This window comes from Phalacrocorax aristotelis, chromosome 9 (assembly GCF_949628215.1).
Source record: "Phalacrocorax aristotelis chromosome 9, bGulAri2.1, whole genome shotgun sequence".
Classification (NCBI taxonomy): domain Eukaryota; kingdom Metazoa; phylum Chordata; class Aves; order Suliformes; family Phalacrocoracidae; genus Phalacrocorax; species Phalacrocorax aristotelis.
The window spans coordinates 29,192,918-29,207,653 of record NC_134284.1 but is presented as its reverse complement, the minus strand read 5'-3'; the positions used below and the strand labels follow the sequence as shown (position 1 = coordinate 29,207,653).

The 14,736-nt window shown below is 36.9% G+C and overlaps 1 protein-coding gene across 2 annotated transcripts in view; it reads left to right on the top strand.

Annotated features, from left to right (window-relative positions):
• NUDT14 (nudix hydrolase 14) overlaps window positions 1-14,736 on the top strand; it is a 61,290-nt gene that overhangs the window by 7,650 nt on the left and 38,904 nt on the right. The window lies entirely within an intron of this gene.

The following is a 14,736-nucleotide window of genomic DNA, read 5'->3' as shown; positions in this document are numbered from 1 at the left end:
CAGCAAATGTCACTTACTGGTAAGAACAAGGCTCTGTTGAGCATCTTTTGTAGCATCATAGCACAGGGCTGAAATGTGTCTACACTTAAGTAAATGAACCTTAAAATCTCATTCAATGTCATCAATAGCTAGACTATTTGGGTTACTGTGCAATAGTTATGAAGTTAAGACTGAGGATTAGGAGGAGGCACACAAGTTGTAGTTAGCTTAAACCAGTATTTTTCAAGTTCTGATACGTAGCTGATTGAGCACCATTGGACTACTTGTAGGTCATCCACGTGAGTCAACTAAGAAAAGCAGATCAATTATCAGCAGATTTTAATGTGTTTCCAAGGTCTGCAGCTTCACTGGGAGATGTTTCCAGGTCTGCAGATGAAGAGGTTGAAAACCATTGGCTTTGACAATACCACTCCAGTAGCCTCATCTGCAAGGGCTTGTCTACACAGGACTTTCCTGATTAACTCCATGTCTCATTCTACAACAAAGAGTCTGGTTCTGTTTACGTTAAACCATTTTCAAAGTACGATTGCACTTTGAATTCATACCCTACCCTAATCCATGTTAACTTTCCAGTGCATGCCCTAAGGGAGCAGTAAACTAAACTGAATGACTGTGTCCACACAGGGGTTTAATGGAGTTTAACTAGCAGAATTCAAGTTCATCAAGGTACTTATTTCAGATTCATTTTCTTGATATCCTGGTATAGACAAGCCCTAAGAATGAAAGTGGTTTAGTTCTAAGGGAATGAGTTATAAAGTCCATCACTGAGATTTTATTATATCTTTTGTGTGTGAAGTACGACTAGGGTATAAAGTAGGTTTTTTCGACTTGTTTGATACCGTCTCTTTTGTAGTAATTTCAGTTAGGTCTAAGGAATAAAATAGTATTCATGTTCTTCAACAACTAAATGCTTTATTTGTTTTTCAGTTTGGATCAAAATACATATGTTTGCTTAAATAGCAGAAACTTCTTTTTCCCAGTACAAAAAAATCTGTCATCTGAATCATAATTTCAGCTATGACATTATGTGTATTTGGTATGTTTTTAAGCAGATGAACACTGTAACATTTTAAGTGTTTATAGCAAATCTGAATATTATGGAAATCAGACATTTTCTGTAAATGGGAATATTCTTTAAAATGTCTGGTTTTGATGATCTATATGGGATGAAACTATACTTCATGATATTCCTGAAAATACAAGCGTGTTTTAAATAACAATTTTGCCTCAACTGCTGCTGTATTTAAAACACGTTTGTATTTTCAGCTGTAACTCATAAAAGGTCAGCTCCTGTGCTTTGAAAACTCTATGCAAATCGATGCTGCGTAAATAAGTATGCTTTACACAGCAGGCATATAAAGTTAACTGACCCTCTGACTTGCATTCAGGTTAATTTTCTGTCGTAATTTTTAACTAACACAAGTTAAGAACTTAGCTTTTTGGTACTGTTCTTCAGACATTGATCAAAATCTTGTTAATGCAGTAACACTAAAGTTTACTGAAGTTTAAACAAAGTAAAGCTCAGTTTTTCTTAGTGGTCAGCTCATGTCACACTAAAGCCCTGATCACTGATCAAAACAGCATTAATTATTTGTTTCACATTGCGGTTGCTGTGTCAAAATCCTTTAAATACCTCTTGGAGCTGAGAGGGAATCTTATGGCCTGTGACAGAGCAGCTGGTCTGGACATGGGCTGATGCCCCAGTTGACAGGTTGTTGGATTAGAAAGAATATCAAAGGCAGTGGGTAAGATTAGGGATAAGTGAACATCTGACAGCAGTTTGCAGCAGGGGAGAACAGATGATAAACAATGGGAGCGGGGTGTGTGTGGGGGGGTGAGAGGTGAGAAGGCCATGGGAAAAGTGTGGCGGCAATCACTAAAGCTCCAGGTTGCTGAGCCTCATGAATAGAACAGGAAATGGGATTTGCTGGGACAGATGTGCTGAGCGGTGATGAATACATTATAGGGAAATGAGGCTAAACTCCTAAAGGTGAGAGATGTTCTTTCTCCGAAAATAGAAAATACGGGGGGAAAAGTTTACCCTCCTGGAGAAGTAAGCATTAATACTTGAAAACTAATACAGAAAGAAGTAATGCCAATGGTAATTTTAATTAAATGGTTATTCCGCAGTAGCATTCATGATGAACTCTAGGTCATGTACTTGTAACATAACAGTCTTACACTGCTATTACATATATAGAATTGCAAGTATTTGTTTGAAACCTAAAATTGCACAAATGGTAGAATATTTTGAATGATGGAACAGCCTGAATGGAGGCTCTGACTGGATAATGCTCAGATGCATATTTTGAGTCTGGCATGTATTATATAGCGCTCACATAACATATGTTTGATCCTGTCACCGTTAAAAGTTGTACTGAGTGATCTTGTGAGGTCCTTCCAACTTTACATTATTTCAATTCTGTAAAGTGATTGTATGCTTGTGGAAAATTATACATAACTGTTCCTGTTCCTTAGGATATTGTTTCTGTACTTCTCAAACTTTTCTAGTTTAATATTCTTGATGGATCCTTTTCCAATATTTATGATACAGTCATCTCAGAATGCCAACAGAAACTTTTTGTGTGTTTGCTAATAGGACCGTATGTCAGTTCACTGACTTAGAATTTCCATGGTTTTGTTTTTTAATTTTTAAAGAAAATCTCATTAAAAAAACAGATCTCCCTTTAACATTTTCATAGCGTATTACTTTAGCAGAAGGGGGAGTTGCAAAAAGTATGATTGTGGACATTGCTCTGAGAAAGTATCGATAAGATTTGTTCTCAGACATCTAGAAGTTTATTCCACAATGTATTCTCCCAGTCTGTTTTACAAATACGAGCTAGCTAAAATAAATTCAAAACACAAACTGTGAGAGTCACCAACTGGAAAACATAGAGCTCAGTTGTGTAAGGACAAGAGGTGACGTAGCTGTAATGGGAATGCCCACCATCTGTCTTTCCTGACCTCAAATCTCTTGTATGTGCTGCCCCTGTCCTCAAGATGAGGCGGCATATATCTGGCTTCCTTTAGTCCCCGTTTGCTCCTAGCCATGTGTACTGTAACTGTAGCTCTAGCTTTTAGAAGAACAAGGGATTGTAACTAGAATCTGGGATAAATAAGTATGTCCTATAGCCATGCTTCATGGAAGTAGGTGTTCATGTTGCAGAAATGCCATGTCTGGTATTTTGACCACAGTGGCATCACTTGAGTACAGTGACTGAAGAGTCCATTGAGCTCTGGTGTTCCAGAAGTTCCTCAAAATTAGTGATCAATAAAGATCATACTTAAAGTGGCCATAATAATAAAGAAATAAAATGGTGGTGAGCACAGCAAAACATAGGTAAAAAATAGGCTCTACTGATTCTGATCAGCATAAGTACTATCCCAATAGTTCTGTTTTCCACAAAACTTTGATTTCTACATTTGCATGAAACTATAACCAAAGAACTTGTCATTTGCTACAGGCAGTTCCCATTTTTAAAGAGTGGTTGAAGATTAGTTCTGTAGTTTATATCCCAGGATTTAAACTGTTACAGGGTTGCTGTCATTATGAAGGTTTCAGAAATACTGCAGTAAAACACAGAACCGTATATAAATCACTAATTAATTCAATCAATTGAATGTCAGTTTTATATTACTTTTAAGCAACAGGTAGATTACTTTGTACCAGCGCTCTCTTCAGAATAGATGACAGGTTAGAAGATGTTTCCAAGTTACTTCTTGAATCCTTCTCTGTGTTATATTTTCTCAACAGGAAGATATGAGGACATGACCACCTCCACAGGAACTGGATTTCTGTTGAGTCTATCAAAATTGCGAGGTGAAAGTGAAATTAAGAAAATAGCACAACCTGGAGCTAGTTGCATCTGTCACTTTGAACTGATTTTTGGGGGATGGGGAGAAAGGAGAGGATGAAAAGCCCTGAGGATCTTTGTGAGGAGGGTCTGTGAGAAAGTCTTAGGAGAAAAATCTAAAGATTGTTACTAAGCCGTGGCTTCTATTAGCCCCCTGCTGCTGTTCTTCATCAGGTTGTTTTAATGGCTTTCAAAGCAAGTGAGTGGAAAATGGTTTCTCTGGAACTTTAAGGAGACTGAACAGAAAACTGTCATTGCTTTATAAGTAAAACACATCAAAGATTGATGGAAGAACTGCTTGTTAAACACATTGTAGATTTTAATTAAAAAAATTGGGAGATATCATAAAAGAGACATCAGATCATCATGACTACCTAAAGGTGAAAGTTTAACGGCTTGTCATCTGCTCAGGAACCTGTGTTAAGTACCTCTTTCATACCTTTTGTGACCCTCTGTTTGTGTGCATGTGTGCAAGATTTTTTTTTTTCCAAGAGGGTTGGTTTTTTTTTCCATAATGTACAGAGGAAGAAGTAGGTAAGCGTAAAAATGTAGGTGGCAGTTACTGTGCTTTTTCATTTTTTTCGCCCTGCATTTAGGGATGCTGCTTTCTGCTATTTTTAACTACCCAGTGCTGCAAATTCTTGTGTATTTCTGAAATAGTTATTTTTCTTTGGGTTGCAGTGTAGAAGATATGTTCTATGCATTCAGTGTGTGCAAAGTGCATTCGTGTATCATCTAGTAATTACATGAGTTTTTCTTCTAGAAACCGTTCCTCTCACTTTCCTCTCCCTACCTTCTTTTCCCCTCACAGTCCTCCCAGAGAGTAAATAGTGTGTTTGTTAGAGTTGTGTCATAGATCTAATAAAAAAAAAAAAAGGGCGGAAAAAAAGCATGCACAGAAAACAACATTTCCACTGAGACTTAGAGCTCCATTCTTTTAAGCCACATGCTTGTTCTGATATGTCATGTTGCATATGATCAAGGTGCATATTTGGTAAGCAAATACAAATGATTTAAAAGACTAGAAGAATTCCTCAGCAAGCTGATAAAGCACACCGTGCATTATCCATCTTAAGATTTCAGAAATATTCAATGTTGTAGTTTCAGTTTTAATTCAAGGGTCTTTCTGGAGTTAAACAGCTATATCTGTGCATGATTCTGACTCCAGATCTGTTTCTTAATATAGAAAATTGTTTTTCCCAAGGGTCTAATATGTGATGACTGTAATGACTGGATTTTCTGCACATGATATGCTTAGAAAAGGTATATACCATCAAAAAGAGTAACATTCTTTGAGTGATTCTGTGAGATTTTCATTACTTACAAGATAATTTAAATTATGAGTAGGAATAATGACTATGCAATCAACTACATAGAATTTGATAACTTGATGTTATTATTTTAAAGATTATTTTCAGTGACCTTTGTCATTTTAGCTGATGTTTTAATTAGCTATAATAGGTATTTGTGAACTTGGAACAGATGTAGCATTTTGTTTTGCTGCGTAAAAAGGTTCTAAACTATAAATGTGTCTGGACTACGAAAGGCCAGACATGAAGATCCTTAGCATGTATTTTTACACTTTTGGAATTCCGACCTTGCTGAATGCAGTGGTATTTTTGCTCTTCTCATTGGTCAGGCCAGTTCTTCACTTGCATTGTTTCTATTTAATCCTAGTTTAAGCAAAGTCTAAAGCAATTTGACTAATAGATGGGGTTTTTTTACTTAGAAAGTAAGGTGATTGGAGTCGCAGCCGTTCAGTGCTTTTTGACTAGAAATTACATGTTCTGACAAACTGAGCTGGAAGTCAAGATGTGGAAAAAATAGGGGAAACAGGTAGATTTATATATTGAGTATAACATTGTAAATAATTAAAAAACTTATTCATTATATGAACCTATATAGCTCTTGTATATATTCTTTTCTTGAATTGCTGAAATAAATTGTCACTGTTGGCTTCATTCCATTTTGTTTTGACTTTAAGACATACTGTTGTTGTTATTTGATCACTTAAGTTTGTTGGGCTTTTGAAGCAGCAGGATTAGAAGAAAAGATGGCTTTTCTATCAAAGACTATCCTATCAAGTCTTTTGGCAAATCTGTCTTAGAATTTCATATGTATGTCTGCAGTTAGCACTCAAAAATATTGGGCATAGGTAGGCAGTTACTTTGTCTGCAAGTCTTCTGTTGCTTGTTAGAGTGACATTTCCATAGCACTGAAGTTTGTACGGCCTAAAATTTGATCAGTAACTCATCTGATTTGTGCTCCTCAGATATTTAACTCAGATAAGTTAAATAATAACGTGAGATTATTGGCCTCCTATTCAGTGAAACCAGTCAGTAATCATTAGTACAGAAATTACTATTGTAGTACTTTACAGGATACTTCCGTCAAATTTGAAACCTGATTGTCTCCCTGACTGTTTCTGTAAACCATCCTTTTTTCTTGTTGAGGAGAGATGGTTGACCTGTCAGTCTGGAGAACCCTGTTTCTTTTTATCTCGTTACTTTCTCTTTGATCTGTCTAGGAGTTAAAACCTCTTGGCAGAGCTCTCACGAGACTCCTGGGAATGTACAAGCCTCCCTAGAGCATTAAGGTACACTCCATAGAGAAAGATTAATTTGTAAAAGTAATAATATAAATGTCAAGATTTAAGTGTAAGAATTATGTTGGGGGGTAGGCGAGTAGAGATTTAATCACACCCGGGGCTCAGAAGAGCTAGTCAGGGAAACTATTTCACTAAACGGAAAAACGGTTGGAATATTTGCTTTTGATGTCTCGAAAAAACCCAGATGAATGCCAGTTGGCATTGTGTCTTCCCTCCCTTCTGTCTGTACATTCTTCTGCAGCCCTTATGATAGTGGCATGCCTTCCAGTAGCGCGTTAAGTGGGATGACAAACCACACCTAACAGTTGTGCCTTGGGGAGAGGATGAAAGAGAAAAGAAACAACTTTCTGCAGTGCTATGTTATGTATACTTTTTGGTCAGAAAAGTGTGTCTTGCACTTGCAAGGGAAGGTGTGTAGTTTTCTGTAGTACTTGTGGAAGTTAATTCTCAATTCTCAGACCAGCCCTGCTGATTCTGTGGAGTGAGTTTGCAACCTTCATTCTTTGTCTAAGATTTTAGACACTTCTGTATATGCTGGGTTCATGCCATTGCATGCTCAGGGTAAAGTCTTAGAGCTTAAGGTGTCTTGGTATGCAGTTGAAGGAGCCAACAGAAATGGCAATAAATAGTCTTAACATGCTCATAGTATTCAGTATTGTGGAGGAGACATGCTAAAACTCCTGGGACCTTGTCTATGAAAACGCTTGCAGTAAGTGGTGACCTTGAGTTCCTGTGAGACTTGCTGTGTAGGAGGTCTCCTTCCCTGCTCTTCCTTCTCCACAGAGACACCATGGTGCTGCATCTGGCTTTGTTCCCAACTTTGTTGAAACTTAGGATCTCCCAAGTGCTGCTTGCTAACCTTGGTCAATCCTGTTAATGCTGGTTCTTTGTTGGCATGTACCAGACTGGTGTGTGATGCAAGGTGTACAGTTCACTGAGCTATACTGTTCCTGCATAGATTTGACTTCTGCATCAGAAATATTTTGCCCTTCATAAGTAATAGGTAAACAAATAGATTTGTTAAATTACTTTTAAAAATCATACTTATGTGATCCACACTGTTGGTTTGCAGATGCAACAGTCTATACACAGGCTTTTTCTTAACAGTGTTCTGCTTCAGGTGGCATAGTAGTTTTTGTTTCTGAAATTAGAACAGTATTTGTCAACGGCATGCTTTTTGATGCAGCTTTATTATCTGTCTAAGAATGGAGTGGTCCAGTACTGTGGTAGAAGAGGGGTAGGTTTTTTTTTTCTGCTGGCTCTTGTCAACCAGAGAAGATTTTAATCAGACCCTGTATAAATTGCAGTGGAATTTGTTACAGTGACTAAAGAGATAATGAGAAATATCAGACAATTGATGGTAGTGATTAGCATTTGGCTGAAATACCAGTGGCAACTTAAACTGTGTTTTTATGATGTTGTCAGTGTTGTTTTCCTAAATGGCATAGCAAAATTAATGATGAAAGGACAATTTCTTTCTTTCCTCTTTTGGATGAGGGTCACGACCTAGGCTAGCAAAGAAGAAATTATGCTTTAAAGCATAGTGGTTGCCTTGGGACCGATGATTTTAAGATTAATTTTCTGCTTTTACTTCTGTTTGCTTCTCTCCCCTGCTGTGCCTGCAGAGATGAGGTGAGAGACCTAAGTCCTGGCAAAGGCAGCAGGATGGATATCTCTGAGTCATCTCACGAGGCTGTCTTCAGCAGTTATTTGGGGTGCTATACCAGTAAGTGGTCAGGGGAATCATGAGTTGTAGGAATGTGATTTGGACCAAAGCACTCTTTGTCCAGTATGTATCATTTGGAGAGTCCTCTTCCTAAGGGGTTGGAAATGATATTTTGACTAATGAGAGCAGAGGATGAATACGTGAAGGAGTTCAAGAATATCAAGTGAGATTTCTCATCTACTGTGGGGTCTAGGAGTCACAGTGGGTACTTTATGTTGAATCTCACTCTATCTTGAAACAGCTACTACAGACATAATTGGTCTAGGTATTTTATGCCGAGTGCAGAATTATTTCCTCTGAAATTTCATAGTTAGGCCCTTTATCTTGGTAACTCTGAGGTCAAAAGAAGCAACCAACAATAGACCAGAAAAGATTAAAACAGGCTTCCTGGAGATGTTTTTCTTTTTTTTTGCCTTTTAAAAAAAATTAGAACACAGTTTATTTTTCTTATAGTTAGCTGTGTCTCAGTAAATTTTAGCAGTTTCAAAAATGTTGCCTTCAGTGACTTAGGTGTGTAAGTGCCATTTTCCAAAGGAATTTGCAGGAATCAGTCTCACTGGATTTCACTAAGGCTTCATCGGGTAGCAGAGCAGAAATAGGTTGTAGTCTTAGAACAAATACTGCAGTTTAAATCCCACCACAGAATATGACGTTACTCAGTAAAAGTGTTTAGACATTATTTGGGGGATCTGGAGTTTGCCTGAAATGACAGTGGTTCAGAGTAAAGTATAAATTCAGATCTTCCATCTTTCCAGTGAGTGCCTTAAATGTGAAGGTTATTGAAAGTGCTTTCTTAAATCTTGTCTTTTGGAGTTGTTCATGATTTATTATAAATTGGAGCAGAGATATGAACCCATGTCTCTTGTTCTCCAGATTTGTTTATTACTGAACTACAAAGGCCATGTTTGTTTGTTTGTTTGTTTGTTTCTAACTCAATGAATATGTAACAACTTCTACAAATAAGGAAAACTCCAGAAAAAGAAACGTAGAAGTTCTCAGCAGCTCTCTGGTTGAGGTATTTCCCTGGCTTTTATTCTCCGAGCTGGAGCCAGCAGATGTGCCTCCTGGATCTATGTTTCTCAGCCTCTTAGGTTGTTCAGGGAATTTTATTTTTCATTTCCCTTAATGTTCATGGGATGTGTAATGTAGACAATAAACTAAAAAAAAAAAAAATTCCACGTTCCTTTTCCACAGGGATGCGCTTCTAATGTTAGTATCACTTTTGCCTGTCCTGATACAAAATTCAGAAGACAAAATGTTAAAATTTCTGATCACAATTTAGGCAAGACAGTTCTCTCAATCACTTCTAGCTTCTGATACCCTTCAAAGATACATGTATTAAACCCATTGAACATCACCAAGTCTAGTATGTCCTTAAGTATTTGGCAGATCAGAATTGTGGAATGTGAGACGTGAAATTAGAGGTACAATTGTCCCCTCTTTTGCGTGGCTCATACCTTCAGGAAGTGGCAACATGACTATCAGTGGAGAAGCTTTTTTTGTGTTGGGTCGGTTTAACCAGGTGACATCTTTAGTGTGGCTCAGTGTGTGGTTGCAGAAATGTTTGTGCTGCTTGCATGCAGGAGACTCTGCAGAAAGCAGGGAAAGGGAGGGTGATACGATTTTGATGGAAGTGCTTATTTGGGTCAGATTAAGCAGAAAATATGGCAAAAGAAATCTTAGTGGTTTAAATTTCCTGAGTTTTTGTCCCTCTGATAGTAATTTTACAAATAAATTGTTATTGCAAATTCTGTGAGTTTTTTTTCTTTAACAATTACAGACAAATATAGGTAAAAGATTACAAAAATGGCCTTTGCTGTGCAGGTTTTCAGCAAGTATGGGTATAAGTGGCTGTGTGAGACGGGTAATACATCTGTTTAAAAGTAAAGTACTTATTTACACAGAAGTATTTTGCCATCACATCAGCTGAATGCACAGTTTGCAGATTCTATTATCTCTGTTAAATAATCTTTCAGTATTAGGATTATATTACTTAACTATGTACAGTCAAAGTTTCAGATTTCATGTTTTACTATGACTTTGTGGAAAAAATAGTGTTAGTAATTTTGTAAATATGGAAAGTGTACGTTCCTTTTACCCCTGCAAAATAAGAAAGTGTGACACACACTTCAAAGGGACAACACAGTTTAGAGAAAATGGGAAAATACATGCAGCAAAATGTAATAATATGACAGGAATTTAAGTAAAACACAGAGCAGTTGAATGCATGCTTTAAATTTTGGCATTTATGTACAGTAACGCAACAGTCTGAAAATGTGTTAGCAGTTGGTTCCTTTCAGTAGAATTGGTGTTAACTTAGTGCTAGGAAAGCCCCATCTGTATCTCAACTTATAACCTTAAATTATATGCTGACCTGGCAGTAAAATGATGTGAGAAAAGTCATAAATTTGACCTTTGTGCATATTGTGTTTCTTAAGGCAAGCCCCATATCCTTATTCTTTGTAGTATAGATTTCAGTATGCTACTATGTATTTGCCGTGGAGTAAAGTGTGTTAGATGTGTATATGCAATTGTTGTTAATAATAATGTATAGTAAAAACAGAAAAACAAGGAGAGAAAGGAGATTTGACTTAATTTACTATACTTATATATGCTTAATTCTCATGTTTTATAAATTTCATTCAAAGGTAAGTGATTGTACTGATAGTTGAATGCCAAGCTAAACTGCAACAACACCATTGTTGAAAAGTACACACAAAAAACAAACTGTGACCTGAAAAGTAAACTTCCAGAGGATTATAAGAGAAAGTTTACTTACACATCAAGTATCTTAGTTGTAATTGTTCTGGCAGTTGATGTACATAAAATGAACAAAGTGGCTTGGCCTAGTATTGCAGTAACAGTTGAATAAATTAATGCGTTCTCCGTTGTTTATTTTACCTCCTAAAGTGTGAAAAAATTGCACCTTTGAACAGTAAACTCTCTTGCCATAACCATCTGTTTGCAGTTTCATTACAAACTCCTACCAGAATAACCCTCACTTTGAAGAGAAAATTGATATGGGTTGTAAAAATTACAGTCTATGACCTTAGGTTTTATGTCTCTTGAGGTATCGCTGGTGTGGTCTCTGCTGGTATACATTATGATTTCTTCAAGAAGTACCTTTATGTCTCCCAGCTAATTTCAGATAAGAAGTCAAGTCCATGCTGCAAAGAGTTTGCTGTTATATAAAGCTGAGCACCTCTTGCTCTCATTCAAGATCCTTATACAATAAATGAGTGTAGTGGAGACCACAGCAGCTTTGCCCTGCCCTGCCCAGAACTGTTGTCAACTGGAGCTAGCATGTTGTTCTTTAGTGTATAGGATGATCTGTCCCCATGAACTTTGCTAGCTTAGCCATACTTCGGAAATTGTTCATATTGTCAATTAAAGCCAGTTAGCAGTAGTGTGTGCACTTTAGATAGAACGTTCATTTTTAATGTTGTTGAAAAGTCATCAGTTTGTGTATTTTTGGCTACAGATTCCACAAAGCCAGTAAAAACAGTAATTTCTAACTGAAACATTTGAATATGGGTAAGTTAAAAACTGCAAAACGCCATTATTTGTAATCATGATGCTTTTAAAATAAACATTCTGGATAGTTTAGTAATGAAATCTTACAAGCTTTGTTTAAAAAACAAACACTCTCCCCCTCTTCCTCTTGAGCTTAAACAGTGGCTTGTTTAAAAAACAGTAAAATTCCATAACACTTAAACTCTTTTGAAGTAGTTCTTCAACATCAGCAAGTAATTCTGCAAATTGCTTTTGAAGATGGGGCTTCATTTACTCCAGCGTGTGCAGTCTGATGGAGTGGATTAGTGGGTGTTGGCTGAAATTGTAATTTAGGCTTTTTTGTGTGCACGTGTCTTTCTGTAGAATACTCCTTATCAGATACATCTCTATCCTCTTGGAGTAATTTTGAATAGACCAAGGCTGTTCTGTTTAATAGTAATTGGTGAAAACTTGGAATGTAGATAATGGCACTATGATCATGTTAACTACTAAAAACCAATTTTTTCTTCAGGTTTTATAGTAGAGCACTTTTTTTTTCTAGCAGATCGGTTCCCAGAACCAGCTTGCTGCGTGGTTACAGAAAAGCTAATGATGGGGTAAGAGTAGAGCAGACATGTGCAACTGGAGTAGAAAAAGGGGCAGCCTGGGTTTTGATTGACTTACGCTGCAATGGGACTGCACCTTAGGACTGAGTTTAATAGCAACACTGCATTTAAATTAGTAGTTGTGTGATATGATAGCCAAGCATAAGACAGTTTCCTAATACTGATGTATGCATTCAAAAGGAAAGAAAGAGTGTGAGGCACTCAACTAATGCAAATTAGAATGCTTTTATTGATTTATTATTTTTTTGAGTTGCATGGTTTTAGCCAGCTGAAAGTGCTTCTTTTCATTTTGAAAGGTATGTAATACTTTCTATGAAATCTGTAATTACATCAAAAGAAGACAGCTTTCTCCCTCCTTATCACAAATCAAACCTTTAAAGTGGACCAAAAAACTGTGATAAGTCATTATTTCAAACAGATTTCATATGCAAAATAGTCTGTTCAGGACGGGGTTTTTCTTTTAGATGAAAAAGTTAAATCTTAATTGTCCCTGAATTTTTGGCTGTTCCTTTGCACTGTTTTTTTGTGGATGAAGAAGATTTTTAGATACAGCATGGTAGCTCTCTAGCTTCTATAAAAAAAAACCCACCCCACTAACTTATTAATCCAATAAAAACACTCAACATGAAGCAATGAAATTTTTAGAGCATATGGAACAGGTATTTTGTTTTATTCTTATTTGGAAAACTTCACAAGTCCATACTTACTTTGGCTGACTTTCTCTGATTTCTGTTCTTCATACAGGTTTCACAGTATCATGTTGACTACTAATGCTTTTTTTCTTTAAAAAATCCCAAACTATGGATTTGGGGGGGGGTGGTCAAAGCTGGTGGTTTGGGTTTTTATTTATTTACGTAATTTTTGTATGTGGCATAGCGTTGAGAATACTATTAAAAGTATTCAGACAGTGAGAGGTAATCTGGTCACTAATTGTATGATAGGAAAGTGAAAAGCAAGGAGTATTCAGTCTTGAGTTTGGTCTGGAGGTACAGCTCTGTGAGCACATAGTTGTGCACACTGGAAAGATTATGTATTGATGATATGTAACAAAGGGTTATAGCATTAATAATAAAACTGGCAAGAAATGGTTTATATTAGATTATAAATCCTCATACGTTTCCACTGAAAACTGCTACAGGTGTGACATCAGATTCCATTAAGCTGAAAAAAGAAGTATAACAAGGAAATGTCATCTGGTAGAACAACTTCTTCTGTAGCAGGTGGAGAAAGGAAGGGAAAGTGTAATTTACGGAGGTATAAGGGCTTAACTTTTAGCATCCAGTATCTTCTGTCTTGCTGGGCTTACCACAGGGGAAGTCCACTGTGTTTAGCCCAAGAACTGAGAGTCAAGGAGAAGCAGAAGCTAATGCACATCTTCATGGCATATTTTCCCACTGTAGGAGCATGTATTTTATAAACCAAAAAGTAATGAGTTACTGAGTTGCTTTTATTGTGAATTTACCTCCTGGCAGCTTTTCTTGGTCATAAAAATGTGAATATGACTGAAGAGCATTAAGCTAAGACCACTTAAGGAAATAAAGGTGGCAGGAGGCTGCAGGAGCTGGCGGCTTTGGTACAGATTTTTGCCTGTCTTCATGAGCCAGTGATTTGATTCCCCAGGCGTGCTGCTCATCTGCATTAATGTGACGAAAACCCACCTAATAAAGCAACAAGTTTCATTTTCTCTTGCCATGTGATTCTGGGCAACGAGTAGACACCTCAACAACAGAATGCATACTGCATTTCCAGATAGAGGCACTGCTGTGCACATTGGTATTGAGCGAACTGTGTATATAAATTTATAGAAGATTGGTTGAATGCGAAAATAAGTGCGATAGAAGTACAAGTTTCACCCATGTTTTTAAAGAAAAAAATATCCTTATACCGTAAAAAAAATTTTGAGAACAGAAAAAGCAAAATCTGATTATTCTCTGGGAAGGTTTACTGCTTTGTTATGTGTAAATTATTAAACAGGGACCGCACACTTGTTTGGCTTTGCTGACTCTGGTTTAAGACCGTTATTTAGCAATTAATTCTCTTATCTGCTTTTCTTTTCCTCTAGTGTTTTTTTTTTTTTTCTTTGGATGAAGAATGGTCATAATCCCTTTGCATTAAGGACATGAACTGCTTTTGTGTCTTAGGAGTGTGGAAACAGTAAATGGAGCAGTGAGGACAGAGTTATTTTTATGTTATGACTTCTTCAACTTCTCGAGTTGGATTTTTTCACAAGCATGGAACATTTACTTCTTGGATGACTGCTTTGAACCCAGTCCAACTGGTAGAGGCTAGGGGATCATGACTGTTGTTTGCCATTTTAACCCTCATAACTTGTGCATGTAGCTTATCTATACCGTAATGCGTTTGTCGTTTTTCCTTAACTGCCTCTGTTTGTTTACACTAACTTTTGTCTGGGCTCTAACTGAATTG